The sequence below is a fragment of the Ornithodoros turicata genome, unplaced genomic scaffold, assembly GCF_037126465.1.
Source record: "Ornithodoros turicata isolate Travis unplaced genomic scaffold, ASM3712646v1 Chromosome49, whole genome shotgun sequence".
In the NCBI taxonomy this organism is placed as follows: Eukaryota; Metazoa; Arthropoda; class Arachnida; order Ixodida; family Argasidae; genus Ornithodoros; species Ornithodoros turicata.
In genome coordinates, this window is record NW_026999379.1 from 847,540 (window position 1) to 868,674 (window position 21,135).

Consider the following 21,135-nt stretch of genomic DNA (forward strand, 5'->3'; position numbering starts at 1 on the left):
TTAGATATGACCTTATGATTAAAGTGACTGGGTTCAAGCGCATGGATGCCAAAAGTATTACTGAAGACCGCACCGAGGGTTTAAGGTACCAACGGCTACGGGAAACGACGGATTTTAGTTGTGCATTGTTCTGTCAGAAATTTTGATTCCCACGGTGGCACTGACACAGCTCGTGGAGGGCGAACGTGTTATACTTGAGAGCAGCAACATACTGTCATCACAGCGGTCTTACGGGCTTTGTATATAGTACTCATCGTGGTTCCGAAATAACGCTGCGGGGCATAAAACTAATTAAAGGTAGCATGGACAGCTTCGGAACTATCACTTATTGTGCCCAAGCTAAGAGAAGGCTGCAACCACGCGGCCACAAATTTTTACTCTCAAGTGTTATAACTTTCTGTCCCCTGTGGCCGTAGTTCTGCATTCCTAATAGTGATACGTGACGAAGTGTGGGTGCCGCGCGGCACCCACACTTCGTCACGTATCACTATGGATCACGATATCACTATGGATCACTACGTATCACTATGGATCACTACGTATCACTATGGATCACGATCACTATGGCTCTTACGACGCCATTTTAGGTATGGACTTTTTATCCGCCCACGGTGCCCTCATTGACTGCAGCGCTCAACAACTGCTCGTAGCCCTATTTCTGCACACGTCATTTTGGGAAGAGAATGCCGCATGTGGAGCCCAATCCGGCAGACTGAAGCTCAAGCAGACCACAATACTTCCACCGCAGTCGACTGTGGGCGTCGTGACCACAACTGATATTCATCCCGACCTTGGCTACATTGACGCAGATATCATCACGGAGCCGGCGGGCGCACTACTTGTTCAGAAGGGTGTCACGTCACCATGCAGCGTTACCTCCCTTCACGGCCACGATGCCAAACTCTGGCTCGTTAACACGGGGTACAGCCCTGTACTCCTTCCTGACGGTATTGTCATAGCTTCGTTTGATTACACTGCCCGTCCTGCTCCCCTTGCTCCAGTGCATCTCGACCGACACACCGAGGCAGCGACAACAGCCCTGGACCCTATCACTTCTAAGGTTGCACAGGAGCGCTTGGCTACGATGGTCGACAAAAATCTTGATCTCGGTCAGCGTGCGCATGTGCTCTCCGTTCTGAAAGACTACGCCCACCTTTTTGATTTAGACCGGAAACAGGGCCACACAGATCTTGTTCGACACCCCATCGACACTCAGGGTCATCGGCATCTTCGACAGAAACCGTATCGCGTGTCATCCGCCGTGCGAACAGTTATACAGCAGCATGTCCAAGAAATGTTGGATGATGGCGTCATCGAGCAATCTTCCAGCCCTGGGCTGCACCAGTTGTTCTCTTCCGAAAAAAAGATGGTTCTTGGCGGTTCTGCGTTGATTTCTGGAAGCTGAACAAAATCATCAAACGCGACACATGCCCCATGCCACGCATTGATGATGCCCTTGACTGCCTTCAGGAAGCGCAATACTTCTCCTCCATTGACATGCGTTCCGGATATTGGCAAACCGAGGTGGACCCGAAGGACGCAGAAAAAACTGCCTTTGTCACTCCCGATGGATTATACCAATTTCGAGTCATGCCCTTCGGCCTATGCAATGCTCCGGCCACCTTTGAGCGGATGATAGGCAATGTACTCGGGACTCTTAAGTGGACGTCGTGCTTATGTTACTTAGACGACATCGTCGTCTTCGGCTCGACCCTTGAACAACACAACGCTCGCCTACGCCAGGTCCTGAAGTGCATGACTGCTGCTGGCCTCACCCTCAACCACAAGAAATGTCGCTTCGCCTGCCAGGAGCTTACCGTCCTGGGACACCTCGTCTGTCCGGACGGCATCCGCCCGGACCCGAAAAAGACCGATGCACTGACGAATTTTCCCCGCCCAACTACAATCAAGGCCGTGCTCAGTTTCCTCGGGCTATGCTCTTATTTCCGTCGCTTCGTGGAGCACTTCGCAACCAAGGCGCGGCCCTTACAAGACCTCTTAAAGAAAGACGTCACATTTCGTTGGGAGGACGAGCACGAAATTTCCTTCAACCGTCTCAAGGCTGCACTCACTTCGTCTCCGGTAATGAGGCACTTTGACCCCAACGCACCGGTCGAGATCCACACAGACGCCAGCGGAACTGGCCTTGGCGCCGTGCTGACACAACGCCCCGATGACGCTGAACACCCCATCGCCTTCGCGAGTCGTTGCATGTCCGCACCGGAACAGAATTATAGCGTCACCGAGCAAGAGTGCCTCGCCGTGGTGTGGGCCATAAACACGTTTCGTCCCTACCTTTACGGCAAGCCCTTCAAGGTCGTGACAGACCACCATGCCCTCTGCTGGCTGGCCAACATAAAAGCGCCATCCGGGAAGCTCCCACGGTGGGCATTACTGCTCCAAGAGTACGACTTCGAAGTTGTCCATAAAGCTGGTCGCAAGCACCTGGACGCTGACGCCTTGTCCCGCGCTGCTCTCCCCGACATCGCTAATATTACGAACTCCGTTGACACGATTCCATTTGACCTCTCGGACCTCCCCGCTGAGCAACGTCGTGATTCATCGTTGCAAACCATCATCGAAATGTTACAGCCACACACCCCGCTTTCACGACGTGACGCTCGACGCTCCCAAAACTTTGTCCTTCGCGATTCGGTCCTCTACAAGAAAAATTTTGATCCCTTCGGACGACCCTATTTGATCGTTATCCCTCGCCATCTTCGCCGTGCACTCCTTCAGACCCTGCATGATGATCCAACATCTGGACACCTCGGCTTCGCAAGGACGTACGACAGGGTCATCAAGCGCTTCTTCCGGCCTGGCATGCCGCGATTCATATCCGGATACGTTCGGCGATGCACCGATTGTCAGCGCCGTAAGCACCTGCCGTCCGCTCCCCAGGGTCTGCTTCAGCCCATTCCGCCCCCCGCGGCCCCCTTCCAACGCCTCGGTATCGACCTTCTTGGTCCCTTCCCGGTCTCTGCCGATGGAAACAGATGGGTTGTTGTCTGCGTAGACCACTACACCCGGTATGCTGAGACCAAGGCCCTCCCTACGGCCACAGCACCCGACGTTGCCTCTTTCCTGTTGGAACAAGTCATATTGAGACACGGCTCACCGAGGGAACTGCTGAGTGACAGAAGGTCAGCTTTCCTGTCAACGCTTGTCTCAGAACTTCTCCGTGCCTGTCGCGTACATCTTCTTACCACCACGGCATACCATCCACAGTGCAACACGCCACCGAGCGGCTCAACCGCACGCTCTCCGACATGCTTTCTATGTATGTGGACGCGTCCCACCGAAACTGGGACACTGTTCTGCCGTTCATCACCTATGCCTATAACACCTCCCGGCACGAGATAACCTCCTTCAGCTCCTTTTTCCTCCTGTTTGCCCGTTCCAGTGACACGACTTTGGACACCCTTTTTCCCTACGTTGACGCCGGTCACAGAACAGACTTCGTGACTGAACTAATGAGCCGTGCGGAAGAAAGCCGCCAACTCGCCCGCACCTACACTCTGATCTCCCAATCGAACCAAAAGGACCGTTACGACTCCACGCACTCGGACCCCTTGTACCAGCTGGGCGACCTCGTCTGGGTGTGGAAACCGGACCGTAAAGTTGGGCTTTCCGAGAAACTCATGCGACGGTAGTTTGGCCCATACGAAGTGCTTCGCCAATCTTCGCCCGTAAACTATGTCGTCCGCACGGCTGACAGCGCGCAACGCCGAACTCACAGGGCTTCAAAAGAAGACGTCGTATACGTGTCGCGCATGAAGCCATACCACAGTCCCAATCATTGATCAGGATGATCAATACCTCCACGGGGCGGATAGTGATACGTGACAAAGTGTGGGTGCTGCGCGGCTTAGCGCGCGAAGATTCTTTCTCTCGGTTGCACGGCTTCCAGCTGCTCATTAAAGCTTGTTGTTCCTTTATCCTACCTATCCTACAACTTGCGTCAATATTAACTCGCACGACAGCCTCATAGTGTGCGTATGTGCATTGCCTCAAGCACATGTGCGGGAGAATAGTGAATATGCGCACTGCATACGCACACGTCGTGCGTGCGACTCCCATGAAAGTGCGTAACAGCAAGTTCAAGGCGCCCATGAAAGTATTGCCCTGCGTCTCCAAAGGAAAAAATAAACATTCTGTACCATAAAAAGGTACAGAATGCAACATCTCGGCAATAAATTACAAAGCAAAGACTACGAAGCAAAGCGCGCTCGTAAACATACGACGAGCGCCTTTGTGTGGAAAAATCGCTCCACGGAAAGGTAGCCCAGCGTCTCAATCAAAAAGAGAAAAGGTACCTACCTTACCAGCAGTGCAAAGTACAGGCATAATTCTTCCCCTGTGAAATTAATCGTGAAAAATATTCTGGCGTTTTAGAAATAATTAAGACCGAACATGCAAAATTTTTGCGTACCACTCGTGGTTTTGCGATACTAGGCGGACGAAAAATGCGCTTGTACCCAGTCACTTTATATCACGTGAAAGGTCCTGTAAAGCTTTCAGATGATACTAATCCAATGGTGGCAGCCATCATCTGCAGGGGTCTCGCAATGCGCACAGCTTACGTTTTTCGAAACTTCCATAACGTTCTTTTACCAATGAAAAGGATGTGAATTTCACACTGTCTGGGGGACTGGCGGCAACCTGAAACAAAAGCTACGATGTTACCACTGGATAAAGATCTTCACGAAGCGCTTCGTTTCTTCTCACTACTTTGTCGGTATGTTCGCGGACTGGAGCTTCTCGTTAAGGGCGCACAGGCGCATGTACTCATGTACTCATGTACTCTCCCACGGTTTGAATGAGCCTGATCGAACTGGGAGACCATTGGGTAAATGTAAAGCAATGCCTGGGAATACTACAACAAGCTCACGAAGTGTGGTCATTGATTACTCCACCAGCGGGAGACCTGTAGCAAAGAAGTGGTCGAAGGTCGCGTGCTCGTGGATGGAGCCTGCAAGGCTCCAGTCTCGTGGACTATGCCTGACCAAAAAAATCGCTGCGCGTCTCTCAGGTAAAGATAAAAGATTGTCTCACTTGAGGTCTAAAGTAGAGACATGACGCCACCTTTTCAAAAATAATCAAGGAAATGGAAGATGGCATTTTTGAGAAAATTGAGTGCAACAATGGCAATTTTCGCCTACCATGTGCGATTCTCAAGCTAATAACACAGAAAGCACTGGACTGAGAAAAATGAGAAAAATACAGCACGAAAGTTCTTTCAACGTCCTATCGAATGGCACCAATCTCGATGTCCTCAGACGTTCCGTCATGAAGCAAATTGTTAACTAAGTTTGGCCTTTTTGAACGTTTGAACGAAGTTTGGCATTTTTTAACAGAAAATCTGTGGCCCTCAGAATTCTGTGGGTGGCTGTCGACAGTGTCTATGGTGCAGCCTACAATCACAAAAAACATCCAGTTCCTAGGCAAAAAATCAGCGGTGCTAGATCCCGTCAAAGTCGGTTCAGAAGCAAGCGCGCACAAGCAGCCTCAGACTTTCCTCCTCTCCCACGCGTAAAGTACTCCACGCACGAGCGTCGCAGGTGGCGCGATTTGCGTGGTTTGAGCTGTCATCTAACATATATTTTTTCTAGACGAATTAAAAAATATGACTTTCACACGTTGTTCGATTTAAAATGAAACTACCCAGTCCTAATCGAACGCTCAACGACAGCGGTCTTCAATAGAGAAAATGAGCTGAATAAATATATTGAGTGACGTTTACACCATGTTTTCACATGTTTGTTGTAGAACTCTCTCCCTCTATCCACCTGCAACAGATTCGGATAGTTCTTATGGCGATACAACTTGATCAAGCGTTTCTTTATCTTCACCACGCTTGGTCCTAATGGGTGTAGCCATGAGTCATCTTGATAAGCAATCTATCACAACAAGTATGAAAGAAAATCCTTTATTTTGTCTCTTGTACTGCAGGAATGAAATCATGTCTGCTTGATGAAGATCATCGATGTGCAGTGAGATGGTCTTTCTTCTCTTAAATCTATGTCTTCCTTCTTTGTAAAGTGTGTAGACGTCATCTCGCTGTAGTTCTTCGATTGCCTGTTTCTTAGGGATATTTCGACCTCTGCAGTATCGGGCAACCCCTCCCAAACCAGCGTTTGGATCCCCATAATTCATTCATCTTCTTCTGTGATATATTCATCTGATGATGATGAAAGCAACTTTGTTCTTTGGGGCGATTTATATGTTTCCCAGAGTATACATTTCCTTGCTTTCCTCTTCTGACGTATGTTTTGTGGCTGCAAGATCTTTGCCACTTTTCGGTACCAAGGAGGCTTCCCTTTCTTGTGTCTAAACAGATGCAACACCAATTCTTTTATATTAGAACCAGCAATTGTTTGGTTGTTATGAATGATTTCTCCCTTATCATTCCAAGTCAAGCTCCTAGGTAGCATTGAGACTACGCGTCTTACTTTTTTAATGTTGACATTAGGAGGAAGCGAATTGTAATCAAACGAGCATCCCATTGGAAGTGACTCATCGTTTTTTTCTTCCTGTACTGATGTCTTGGGTGGTGGCTCTGTTTCATTAGATGGTTTCTAATGATTTTTTATAATGTAGTACATGGCAGTTAGCATTCGTTTTACTTTAATATCATCGCTTTCGTTAGATTCCAGAACTGATTCGATAGGAGTCAATACCTCGACCTTTGTAGCCAATTTTTTAGACACCTACCGTTTTTGATAGAGCACAACCGGCGACACCAACGAGCACAGTGGTTAATCCCGTGAGCAATAAGGGGAGCAAAGGCACTAATTCTCTCCTCTGACGATAGAGGAAGGATCTTAGTCTTTTTGGTGATTTGTGCAGCGTTTTATATGCAATGTATCGAATGGTGTGTTTATACTTTTCCAGCTCTTTGAACAATCTGGGTGGTAGCTTAATATTACCATCAATATATTCTTACAGACTTCAGAAAGGGCTTCTATGCTACGAGGTGGCGCCTCCTTTAAAATCTCATTGCGCTCTTTAGGAGTACACATTGCAAGGACTTTTAGATAAGTTAAATGATGACGCAGACTTTTCATTTTGGGAAGAAAACAAACTGGCAAACGTTTCCAGTAATGCCTGTTCGCAGTCGAAATTGAGACTGCGTCAGAAGGGTGTAGGTCAATCACTAGATAAGCAAATGGTTTCTATGTTGCCTGCTCAAATGCACTGATAAAGTACGGTAATTGTGCTTTGCCAAAGATCTGGCGTCCTAAAAGTTCCAGTTGCGTGCGTGACCTTAAATTATTAAATAATATTATATATGTGCTATTGTGAGATAATGTTGTTTAGTTGACATCGTTGTTAAATAAGTACTGACAAAGAAAAATAATGGATGCATTATTATGATGTGATGCTCTCATATAGAGATGAACCATTTCTTGCATCACATTCTTCTCAGTCATGAGATCGTCGACTATAATCAAAGTAGGCACGCTCTCATCCTATGTCTTTGGTAGCTCTTTCTGGAATGTAACCTCATTTGCGAATTCATTTTGCCATGTTGCATCATATTTACTAACGTAAAAGATTTGCTCTCGGACTACAGTGAATACTGTAAGATTTCTTAGAATGTTACGAACGAGATAGGTTTTACCCGACATATGAGGGTGGTTCCATAAGTTTCCAGCCCGACTAACTTTTAATAGTCATAGATACGAAACAAGTGTATCACTTTTCGACGTTGTCACCCTTAACTTCGATGCACTTTTGACACCTTTCAACCAGCATTCTTATACCCTTGAAAAAATAGTCCGAAGTTTTGTCGGCAAAATGCTGGAAAACTGTCTCTTGCACCTCACTATTGTTTTGAAATCTCCGTCCTCTGATATCCCTCTTCAAGTTTGAGAACAGGAAGTAGTCACTTGGTGCCAAGTCTGGACTGTGGGGTGAGTGGTGGATTTCTTCGAAGCCGCACTCCTTCAGTGCAGCCTTGGCAACAGAAGCGGTGTGAACAGAGGCATTGTCCTGGAGCAACCGGACACCTCGACTCAACCTGCCATGCCTCTTTTCCTTGATGGCGTCTCTCAGTCGGTGCAAGAGTGAAGCATAATAAGGCGCATTCACTGTGGTGTTCCTCTCTTTGAAGTCGATGAGGAGGATCCCGTGACAATTCCAAAATATTGTTGCCATGATCTTCTTTGTGGATTATGGGACCTTGGCTTTTCTTGGGGGTGCTTCTCCTGGTTTGCGCCATTCCATCGACTCCTTTTTCAAAAGGGGATCATAGAAGAGCACCATAGTCTCATTCCCTGTGGCAATTGACTTCAATATTTCTTCTTCATTCTCTTGACAGAGCTCCAAAAACTCGGACTGAGACGACACGCTGTTGCTTTTGAACTGACGAGAGAAGTTGTGGCACCTTTCTCGCATTGACCTTTTTCATGTGAAGGCCCTCGCCGGTGATGCGAAAAACGGTTGTTTTGGAAAGCCCAAGTCTTTTTGAGATTTTCTTCACCTTCAGACGCCTGTCGCTCAGCACTTCCTCCTCGACAAGAGACAAATTTTCTTGTGTCACCAGTTCCACTGTACGAACATCGCGTGGATCATCTTCAAAGGACTCTCGCCCCAGTCGAAACTGCTTAGCCCAGTCTTTTATCGTTGTGTACGACAGAGAGGCCTCCCTGTACACGTTCTCCAGTCGCGCTTTAATTTCTTGAGGCGAAAGTCCCTCTTTTGTCAAGAATTTTATCAGAGCACGGTACTCGTTTTTTTTCATTTTAACTGAAGAGTGCACCCTGGCTGTTTTAAATGCCGCTCTCCAACCGACAAAAGCATGGTGAGGGTTGAGGGTGGTGCTCCGGCCCTCCAACAGATGGTGCCACGCGCCCTTAATCGCATTTTCAAATTCGCGCGCATTTTCTACCTCGGGCCGCAAACTTATGGAACCACCCTCGTACAAGGACCGCAAATAATTGCCCTTGCAGGGTGGATAAAGGCAAACCGACCTACGTCAGACATCACGTTGCAAAAGTAAACGAGACAATGAATAAGTGATGATGTGAGAATCGGATTTATTGTACATCTCACCAATACCCATCGGTTTGATCGTCTTGACTTTTTGCGGTACGACGCTTCATTTCTATAAGACGCTCATGTGCGAGGAACCTCCTCACAGCTTCTGCTTTTGCTTCATATATTTCTTGTTTAAGTTGCCATTTTTTCTTGTCCGTCGTTTCCCTCTCATCCTTTTTCTTTCCAAAACATCTAGTCAAAAGCTTCCATGCAGCTCCCATTTTGTGTAAACAAACAACTTTATTTTCGACCTTGGACAGTGGGGAGTTTCATCGCCACAGGCGATACTCTACCCCATTGCTTGATGGAATGGGGGGAATAAAATAACGAGCCCCTTCGCAATAACGATCGAAGTCCGATGGTGTCCAGAAATGTCAGAAGAGCTTTGAGCGCAGAGCGTTGCTGGGCTGGATTGGGCCAGGGACCAAGCAATTTCGATAGGGAGAAAGGGCGAGAGTCCAGCTGACGAAGAGACTCGGAGAGTGTGGTTCGGGAAGGTTCGTAGTGAGGGCAAAGAAGAATGTGCTCCAGATCCTCAAGAGCACCACAGTGGCAGCAGGTGGGAGAGTCAACTTGTCTCAAGCGGTAACGCCACTGAGCTGTAAAGGCCACATCGAGGCGCATTCGGTGAATTAATGCAGCATCTTGACGAAAGGTGTTTCGTGGCATGCCGAAAGCGAGCGTGGGATCAACTCTGTTCAACATAGAGGGGGGAAGAATGTCGGTTGTCCGTTGGCGGGAAGCCAGGGGTGTCACTAGGCGTCGCAGAATGGAACGGCGGTCTCCTCTCAGCAGAACAATACGGGTCCGTTTCCGATACGAGAGTGCTGCTTCTGCGGCGCTGTCGGCCTGCTCGTTCCCCACGACACCACAATGGGCTGGAACCCACTGGAGAACTAGCCTGTGGCCTGCGGCGTAGATAGTGTGGTAAGCCATTAGCACGTTTGTGACTAGGGGTACGGATGGGCCTCGTATGCCGGAATTTTCAATTGCTTGAAGGGCAGATTTGGAGTCTGTAAAGACTACCCATTCCTGGGGTCGAAAATCAGTGATGTGTTGTAGAAAGAAAGGGATGGCATAGAGTTCCGCAGCTGTGGAGGAGGTTGGATGTGAGAGGCGTCTTCCGTGCACGACGCCTTCGGATGGAATGACGAAGGCTGAGGCGGACTTGTTGTTTCGGGATGCGCCATCAGTATAAGCTGCCGTAAACGTAGAAAACTTCGCGTCTACCAGAGCATGAAAATGCCATTTGTGTAGAAAGTTGATAGGGGAGTTGATCGTTGGTAAATGAGGATTGGACTTCCTCGTTCGGGGATGTAATAATTGATGTGGAAAGGGAATAAGATAATTTAATAAGATAATAAGATAATAATAAGATACTTTGCATGCTGATGCATGTTGAAACGCGAGAAGGAAAGCCCTCTCTACGCGACGCGCGGGGCGTTCTTGGCGCGCGCTCCTCGTTGGCACAAAGCACCTTGCTCCAAATACCTTCCTATCTGGAGCGGGGTGGTGGTGTACCGATGGTTACCAGCATCTCTTGTCGCCAGAATCTCTGGACTCCTACTACTCCGTCGGTAATTAAAGGGTAATTGAAAGTAATTGAGGCTAATTAGAGGCTAAATAAAAACTTACATACAGTAAGCGAGAGTGTCAATCCAGAAGTTAGGTACAGACTGGAGGCGGACAACTGGAGGTCAGGTTAGACCCAAAGTGGAGAACCAGAAGTCGAGTTGGACCGGGAGTGGTACCGGAAGTCAAGCATATATGGGAAATGGACAACCGGAAGTGGACAACCAGAAGTTGGATTTAAACCAAAAGAGGATGCCCAGAAGTCAAGTATAGACTGGAAAAGGTGTTTAAGCTAATGCATTTCTCTCGCATTTACCTCTAAATCGCCACTGATTTTTTTCCTGCATGAAAACCCTATGCGTGCGATGTTACCTTGACAAAGGGGATATGTCATGCTGCTTGATTTTGTTCAATTTCTGTTAAGTCACACGTTCGAAAACGATGCTAACAGTATATGCATGTAGAGTAGACACATACATACATGTTACACATATTCCATGCTTAGGTTACTCGAAGAACCCAGCTGGAATTGCTTCACAAAAACATTGACTAAGTTTCCTCGCTTTGGGATTTTCCAATTTATCCCCTTACTGCATACAGGTTCAATTATGGATAGTGTCACCGATAAGGGAAACAGCTGTTCTGGTGTCCACCAAACGTCCTATAACGTCCTTGCGCTAGTTGGTCACAACAGTCAGCTAGAAGAAACTATAGGAACTTACCTCAATAAACCTGCACACAAACCAGCCTGCCACAAACTGTAAAAACCTGCCCTTTGTGATAAACTTGTGTAAAGAAAACTTGTTACTTGATACGAAATAGTTCAGAGCATATGAAATAAACTGTTTGAAACTGTCTTGTTAGACTTTCACAAGGAATGTTTAATATATGTTTAAAAACTTTCCCCTATTCGGTGTATATTCGGGGTTCTATATTTTCAAGAAAGCCATAAATTATTTATTCTGACCTTCCAAGCCTCCGAAACATTTCTATACAGAGTTATGCCGTAACGTAAAACACTTTCACCCACTGCTGTATAAACCATTTTAAACCATTTTCATAACGTAAGGGGATGCACATTGTCTCATTCTATACAGATACCATGAAACTACACGAAGTGTTTTACAAATGTATAGAACATGTGAAGGCCAGACGTGAAACTGATCGAAACTTATTTTCGAAATATTTCATGTTTGCAGAAAGTTCTAGTGGTACTCACTTGCATGGCTTAGATCTGCCCTCATGCATATATATCGAAGTTTCAATTATTGTTTTTGAGGGCTTCTAAAACACACGACTTATGTTTTCTTTGGATTTACAAACACTTTGTTACCCTTGTAACATTTCCTGACTCTTAAAATGTCTTCTTGAATGCAGCATGCAGGTATTTCGGTAGCTATCTCCTTCCTCAACAAGCGCTGTACCGTTAGCATACTGATAAATTGTACTATGTAGACCTAATCCATTGATATCATTCACATAAACATTAAACAGTAGCCCAAGTATATATCCTTGTGGTACATCTGCGGTAGTTTTCTCACTCTGAATATCGCAAAAATAAGAAAAATACGACAGAAACAGACCCGGAAACCAAATTTCTCTAGTTTATGTAGTAGAATTGATTAGTTCATAGTGCCAAATGCTTTTGACTAATCCACACACACAAAAAAACAATCGCTAATCTGCCTTAATCTAGAACAGCAGAAATCATGTGTAAAATCCTCGAGGGTAGTCGTAGTACCTGGTGCCTCTAACGAACCATGTTGCGCAATAGAAAATAAATTGTGTTTACGGAGGAACTTCATATTACTTCTAGTAACATATTTTTCTAGTACCTTTGCTTTGCTAGAAGCGGGAATAGCGACATCGGTCTATTATATGTGAAGTGAACAATGTTCTAATTAGCGCAGACGAATTATTTCAGTAGTATGCCGGTACGCAGACAGCCATTGAAAATTACAAGCAATACGGGTTTTTGAACATTAATATGATAAATGATACTGATCTGGCCGGACACAATCTATACCAGGTGATTCGTTACAGTCCAGATTTTTGACAATATCGTCAAGATTACTTTGACACCTATCACACAAGTATGCAGTTGCACACCCATGTGGACCATAGTAATCAACATAATCAGTGTCACCATTTGTGTATCAATTTATTGTACTAAAAGTAACACTAAACTTGTCAACAAGTCTACAGGTTTTCCCGTCGTATTTAATCCTTACACCGCGGAAATTAATCCTTATACCGTGGAATTCAATCCTCATGCGGCCACTTTTAATCCTTGTTTCGCTGGATTTAATCCTTATGCCGCCACATTTAATCCGTATACCGTGGGATTTAATCCTTCTTCTGTTAAGTTTAATCCTCGTGCTACCAATTTTAATCCTTACGCCGTGGAATTTAATCCTAAATTCTCGGGTTACCTTTTCACTACTCTTTTAACTACAGTCCGACAGTTTGGGACTACCAGCATGATTTATGACCTATTTTGACTATTTCCTCGTTTGCAGCCATACACTGACTTATTCCTGCTCAGTGCACTACTATGTGATAGTATGGTACTACTTGCATAATTTGTGATCTGTTATGACTATTTCCTTGTTTACGGCTATCAATTGACTTTTTATCACTCCACCTACTCTATGCGCTACTATCGGATGGTATGTGACTACCTGAGTGAGTTATGACCTCATATGACTCTTTCCTTGTATATGGCTATAAATTGACATTTTGTGACTATCACTGTTCAATGCACTACTATGGTATGGTATGGGACTATGTGCGCGATTTATGACCTGTTTTGACTATTTCCTTGTTTACGGGTATAAATTGACTTTTATGACGACAGCTACTCTATGCACTACTATGGGATGGTACAGGACTACCGGCATGATTTATGACCCTTTTTGACTATTTCCTCATCTATAGCCTTAAATTGCCTTTTGTGATTATGCCTACTGTATGCACTACTATGGGATGGTACGGGACTACCTGCGTGATTTATGACCTGTTTTGACTATTTCCTCTTTTATAGCTATAAATTGACTGTTTATACTATGGCTACTCTAAGCACTACTATTGGATGGTATGGGACAACCAGCGTGATTTGTGACCTGGTTTGACTATTTCCTTGTTTACAGACTGAAATTGAGTTTTTGTGACTATGCCTACTCTATGCTCTACTGTGCGATGGTATGGGACTACCTGCGTGATTTATGACCTCTTTTCACTATTTCCTTGTTTATAACTATGAATTGACTTTTTATGACTATGGCTACTCTAAGCAGTACTATTCAACGGTATGGGACTACCTGCATGATTTATGACCTGTTTTCACTATTTCCTCGTTTACAGCCATAAGTCGACTTTTTGTGACTATCTCAGCTCAGTGCGCTACTATGTGATAGTATGGGACTACCTACATTATTTGCGAGCTGTTACGAGTATTTCCTTGTTTACGGTTATAAATTGGCTTTTTATGACTATGCCTACTCTGTGCACTACGATGGGATACTATGGGACTACCTGCATGATTTGTGACCTGTTATGACTATTTCATTGTTTATGGCTATAAGTTGGCTTTTTATGACTATGCCTACTCTGCACTGCCATGAGATAGTATGGGACTACCTCCATCATGTATGACATGTTAAAGGTCAGCTACGCCGATTTCCCGATGTGTTGAAACGGTTGTGATATTCAGAACGAGCACATCCAACTGCCCCCGAAACGCACCTTCGTTTCTCAATTTTGTCTTCCTATTACGAAAATTAGTTCATCAAAGAAACCAAAACAAGCCATGGGCGCAGCCATTTTTGTGACGTTGATGGGATAAACCTGCTCCATCTACGTAGATAGAGAATCGTGCGTCTGATTGGATGAAAGCTGAGGCTTTCTCTGACTTCCCTGGCGTCTTCTCCCGTTTGCGAAGAAATCCAGTTATGGCCGCCGGCTACGATGAGCGTTTCGTCCGAGGTAATCCCGAGAACTATTGAACGATGGAAACAACAACCGCGAACTCACCTCAACATCATTTTCGGCGTGAAATTGTGATTATGTGCTCGAGAACTTCGCAGTTCAACCGTTCAGCTGCCATTCACGTCAACCCGTTTGCTGCTTTTACTACAAGTGCAGGAATGGGAGCGATTCAGCAACAACGTGAGACTTGGTGATCGTTTGAGCATATACCTGCAGAGGACTGGTCTTCAAAGAAAGAAGGCCGTATTTCTGCCCATGCACATCGTGCGATTGCCAGGCTTGTTACACGAGATACATATATTGTGCAGCATCATAGCGCGACTGCAATGAACGACGTAGGAATGTATCGTGACCACTCGAACTGCATTCGTTGAACCATTCGTCGGTTATATGAAAGTGCTCATTAGAGTTGCCCCGCACAAAAAGTGTTGGATGTGGTTTTGTAGTGTGTTGTTTGTCTCGTAGAGCGCGTCGCGGCATGTAGGTCGAGAGCCCTTATACGTGTTTTTTGCATGTTTACTTGAGTGTGCGCATTGTTCTATACCACACAGGCCATATTTCATTCATAATAGTTTCGCAAATAAACACGTACGGGTCGATCTCATATTGCTTTTGAGTTAGGCATAGTGTCTTCAGATCAGGGTATGTGTATCCTGTTTGCTGGGCCCAACAGATGTTATTAAGGCCAGTGTAACATTTCCCACTTCTTGAACCATTCTAACATTGCCAGAATAAGGAACATTACACTGTGCTGTGTATTCCACACTCAGTTGTCTCGCGACGTAAACCCCCAATTATTATATTGGGCACTCCACATGTTCAACCAGTCAGCACTTCCCATATCCTATTTTTTTAAACATGTGCTTAAAATTGCACAACTGCCACTCAAGTAACTTTGCCACCAAATTAGTCAGTGACAAAAGGTATATGTACTTTATCACAAATTTAATAATCTTAGTGGAAATGGTTGATGGTGTCCTCTGCCTTGTACGGTGCACTTCATAGCAAAATACACAATAGTCCAAATGTTTTCCTTATCCACAAATGCCCTGTCAAAGCTGAAAGACTCTTATCCAAATGGGGAAGCGGGCTTGCTTGTCCAGAGAAACAAATGTGAAACTGCAGTGCTCAACGTAAATAACTCAGCAACTAAGGCTGGTGATGCCGAAGACCTAATATTTCTAGGTTAAAAGAAACTAAGGAGAGAAGACCACTGCGGCGTATTAATGTTGTTTCAAAAGTATAACACCACAAAATTTGTGAGAGTCAGCTGGTGTATTTAGTTATGTTGGTCACCTCCTGCACCAATTTTTTTAAGTAAGATTCAAATGCGTTGCTACCAACCAGGACCTAAGCCTGACCTATGATCTAATAATAATAATAGTATCTATCTATGACCTATATGGACCCTCACCGCTAGTTTGGTCTAGGTGTCACACGTGGCTTCTAGTGAAATTCGAAGCTGCCCTGTAGAGCTGACAGGAGACTTGCAAAGTAGAGAATTTTTTATTTATATTTTCCAAAGAACATGTAAAAAACAATGTGCTGTACCAACTGTATTCAAAGAAATACAAATATACTTTGTTTTAGCTATGTGCATATTAGCAGATTACAGGTGACCGATGACACACAATGGGCGTCACGGGTGAGAACACAAGAATACTACCACTGCAGGCACTGTCCTGCAATTCTAAGTCACCATTTGTCAGAAAGCAATGACCACGCACAGCCTAAGGATCATACTGAGCCCCTTCCATTATTATTTTTATTGACAGCATGTTGGCTGCAATACAGTCCATGAAAGTGACCCTTATCGTTGAAAGAACGGTTCAACAGCAAGCGAGCTGGTGATAGTGTCCATGATGGCGAGACCTGAAGAGGAGATACAAGAAGGGACATAAACATGCTATGTTGAGACATTGTGTATGTCCCTTCCTATCCCTCGTCTCAGGGTTTTTCGCTATGGACCTTCATGATGTTTCCTTCGGCAAACTTTACATATTTTTATGTAGAATTGTGAAGATACAGCCAGGCGCTGTTAGCAAATCACACAGTACTTTTCCTGAATCAAGAATCCATAGAAGGTACACAGTCATCTTCAGCATTGCACACATCTATGGGACATGTTAATCACTTTGGAATGTCACAGACATGTCATGGAGCCCGGCACATGATTAGTGGTGCTGAACAGACAACTATTTGTCATAGTTTAGGCATAAAAAGCAGTTTTGTCACCTGCATGTTGAGACAGATGTATCTCTACATACTTTGCCATGACACAAATATATGAAGCAACAAATGTACCCTCTACTTTATTATGGTTATTAGTCAACACTGCCAAGAATGTGGGAACACAGTCTTGTACCACCTACACTCTTCAAAATGACCTTCACACACGACAGATTGTAGGTCAACGAGACTCCAGAATGATGTCCTCTCCCTCCCCCATTAGCTGAAAATATTTTTCTACAACCTTGCATAACGGGAAGTTAGTACAAGAAACGCACACATTCCTTTTTTGAGCAAATCAGTATTCAGAGCGTTATCATACTGTGGTAGGCCTGCAGTGCATTACGTGGTACAGCACACACTGTAAAAAATTTCACCGTAGAACATGTCCCCCATTCTAATGACAGTCTTCTCCAGTTTTTCAAACTGCCATTTCCCATAGTGCTTTATGGTATGACACAGTATTTCTAAATCTTTACTGTAGTTTACCAGTTGTAGAAGAAAAAGATACCGCTGTTTCCGATAACAGGACGCAAGCCATAAATCCTATACGGCAACAGTACATGCTGCTGTCTAGCAGTTGTTTGTGTTTGGACATGGTATGGTGCATGCAGGGTAAATTCCATGCTTAAAATATCCAAACGTGAACAACTGTTAGATTACATGATGTAGAATGCTCTATAGTACAGTAAAACCTCCAAAGTCAGACACCTCCCTACCTCGGACAACTCCCCACGATTTCATTGCACGGACAGGCTCCCATTGAAACTACATGGGGACGAAATTCTCTATGTCGGACACCTCCCTATCTTGGAAGTAGGATAGGGTTTTCCCTGCAAAGTCGGACAAAACCCTGGCCAAATTACCTCAATATCGGCCCATCTTTGCACCAAAAAGACCCAAAACGAGCCAGTGACCTTGACTTTTGCGCCTTTTTTCCCTATACTGGTCTCAGCATTTTGTTGCTTTAGTTTTTAGAGGCCAAGAACAAGTGCTGTGAGTCTACATTGTAATTCTTTATGTGAGCACTTGTCTTCAGTTTGTCTAGAGCCTTTGAACGAGCACTGCACCAAAGCTATCAGAAGTGGGCTGACGCTTCAGAGACAAGTCCTTGCTGCTCGAAAAGCTCCAGCGGTAGAATCTGAACGGAATTGAATATACTAAAATCAGTAATAATTATCAGTGAAGAGTGGGTAGAGGTACCACTACCAGGTACCACCACCAGGCACCACTAAGGACCTTAAATTGAAGAAGGGGGACATTTCTCACAGCAGTGATCTCTTCCATTTTTTGTTGCCGTCATATTCTGTAACTCGGACACCTGTATAAGTAGGAGACGCTTCGGCTGCACCGCGGGTGTCCAACATAGGAAGGTTTCACTGTATTTATGTTCCGTGTCATGTGACCACAAACAATATATACTTTTGCTCATGATGCACAGCACAGGCGAATTGAGCTGCATGTCAGGATAATAACATGAAACCCGAGGCGCGGAGGAAAAGGCATGACTTTACGGTCTCTGTGTCAGTTGTTTCATGTTGTAATTGCGTACCAGCTGGCCTGTACCTGAGAATAGTAAGTAATATATAATAGTAGAATAATACATATAATAGTAATATATAATATAATAATATATTATAAATATAATATATATAAGTAATATATAATAATAGAATAGTAAGAGTAGTAAATGTTAGCTGAAGTCATTGAATAATTAACATTATCAATATACTGCTGCAGATGATACAAACAATAGCACACAAGATGCTCCGATATGTTCTGCAGGAATGTCTCTGTACTCACAATATTAGTACAGCAGCTACAGAAAGGCATAAAACAAGTTTTTTTATACATGATAACCCTTGAATGCAACACAAGCTTCTGCTGCACCACGGCGGTGAGATTTACCTTACTTCACCTCAGAAAAAGTATGTACCGTTGCACACATGATGGTGTTTGAATGTCTCGACAAAAAACATAATTTATGACCAAAAGACATCAACTGGAAGATTTCGATTTACCTTAGTCAAAACTGAGAAAAAGTATGTGCTGTTGCACACACGAAACTGCTTGAACTGCCCTTGAGCGCTCTGGAAAAACACCTTATTTGTGACCAAAATACAACAGCTGAGCCAACATTGAATCTATACCTTACTCAAAATACACAAGATTTGCTGCCGTGCATGTGATACGATGATACTGCTTAAATGTACTCTGAAAGCGCTGGCACCTCAGGCATGGTTGCTCTAAGCTAGCGAGCAACAGCAAGGGTATACGAACACAAGAAGTCGAGCACAAGTGATGGAATGCACTTGATTAATCAGAAAATGAAATGTCTCAGTACCAGGTGTCACTGTTCCGTCAACAAAAACAGATGAACTTTGAAGGGGCGTCTGGTTGGCACTGGTGACAGCCTTCAGCTTGAAACCCAGACGGTGATAGTTGAGACGTGGAGTGCAAGCTTTTTGGTGGTGCCAGAATGCCTGCGAAATCATTAAACAAATAAGGCAATTCCAAATCTGTACTGAGAATACACCCGCTGGGGCGTAATCTCTAAAGGATGAAGCAGTAACTGACAGATAGCTTATTTTTCTCTTCTACGGGATGCAATTTGCACCGCATGGCTGACTTGTCTAACATTACGCGTCTTACCTTTATCTGCTGCCTAGTCCTGCCCCTGCAATCTCCTGCTGCAGATAAGGTTGGCACAGCATCCCGGATGAAACATCCTCGGCTTCTTGTGAAACAAGTTGCGCATTGCTTCCGTAACATTCGCTCCTTTCGAAGGTGGCACCCAGTCGGAGTTGTAACCGATTGTTGCAGTCAATAGATTTCTCTTTCGCCTTTCGGAAAATTGTGGTTTGGAACATTGGAACTGCATGCTGAAGTGTTCTTGTAGACGGGAGCAAAACGCTCACGCATTCTCGGCATGCAGCACAGAACACGAATCACACCAGGAAGTCTGTACTGGCTTAGCAAATGCTTTGCAGTCGAAGGAAGCAAAACTCACGTTCCTCGTCGGTTTAGTGAAGTCCAGAAATATACTGGCTCCCTAATATCGAACTGTTTATCACTTCCCCAATGTGAATCTGCGCAGCAGACGGCTCGGCAGAAGAAACTGGCCGGCTTGGCGGAAGAAACCAAGCCAAAAGTCATGCCAAGCCGGAGCGAGGGCAGACCACGAATGTGTCGTCGACACAGGGTTTGCGGGCCACAAGACGGGATGTCAGTGAAACTAAAAATTCACTTTTTCGGAAAACCGCTAAGAGTTTGGGATAACTATTTTGCATACATAATCAGTGTTCCCTTATGAACACATCGTGTGAGTACCATTCCATTCTGTAACACTCGAAAATCGGCGTAGCTGAGCTTTAAGACTATTTCCTTGTTGATAACTATATATTGACTTTTTGTGACTATCACTGTTCAATGCACTACTATGTGATGGTATGGGACTACGTGCATGATTTATGACCTGTTTTGACTATTTCCTCGTTTACAGTCTTGTATTGAATTTTTATGACTATACCTACTCTATGCAGTACTATTGGATGGTATGGGACTACCTGCATGATTTACGACCTGATATGACTATTTCCTTCTTTTCGGCTATAAATTGACTTTTTGAGACTATGCCTACTCTATGCACTACTATGTGGTAGTATGGGACTACCTGCATGGTTTATGACCTGTTTTGACTATTTCCTCGTTTACAGTCATATATTCACTTTCTATTACTATACCTACTCTGTGCGCTACTATGGGATGGTATGGGACTACCTGCATGATTTATGACCTTATAGACTATTTCCTTGTTTGAGGCTATAAATTGCATTTTTGTGACTATGCCTACTCTATGCACAACTATGGGACGGTATGGGACTACCTGCGTGATTTATGACCTTATAGACTATTTCCTTGTTAAAGGCTATAAATTGACTTTTTTGTAACTATCACTGCTCAATGCACTACTATGTGATAGTATGGGACTACCTGCACGACTTATGGCCTGATATGACCATTGCCTTGTTTACGGGCATAAATTGACTTTTCTATGACTATGCCTACTCTATGCACTACTATGGGATGGTATGTGACTACCGACATTATTTATAGCCACCTCAAGAACACGCTGACATCCCTCACTCATTCTGAGGGTGTCATTGCAGGACAGAAATGACATCCTGGGAATATCCCCATATGATCCTCAATTTGCTACAAATGTGTTTGTGACTGTCTATGCACTACCTGCGTGATTTATGGCCTGTACTGACTGTTTCCTTCGTTAACGCTATAATTTGACTT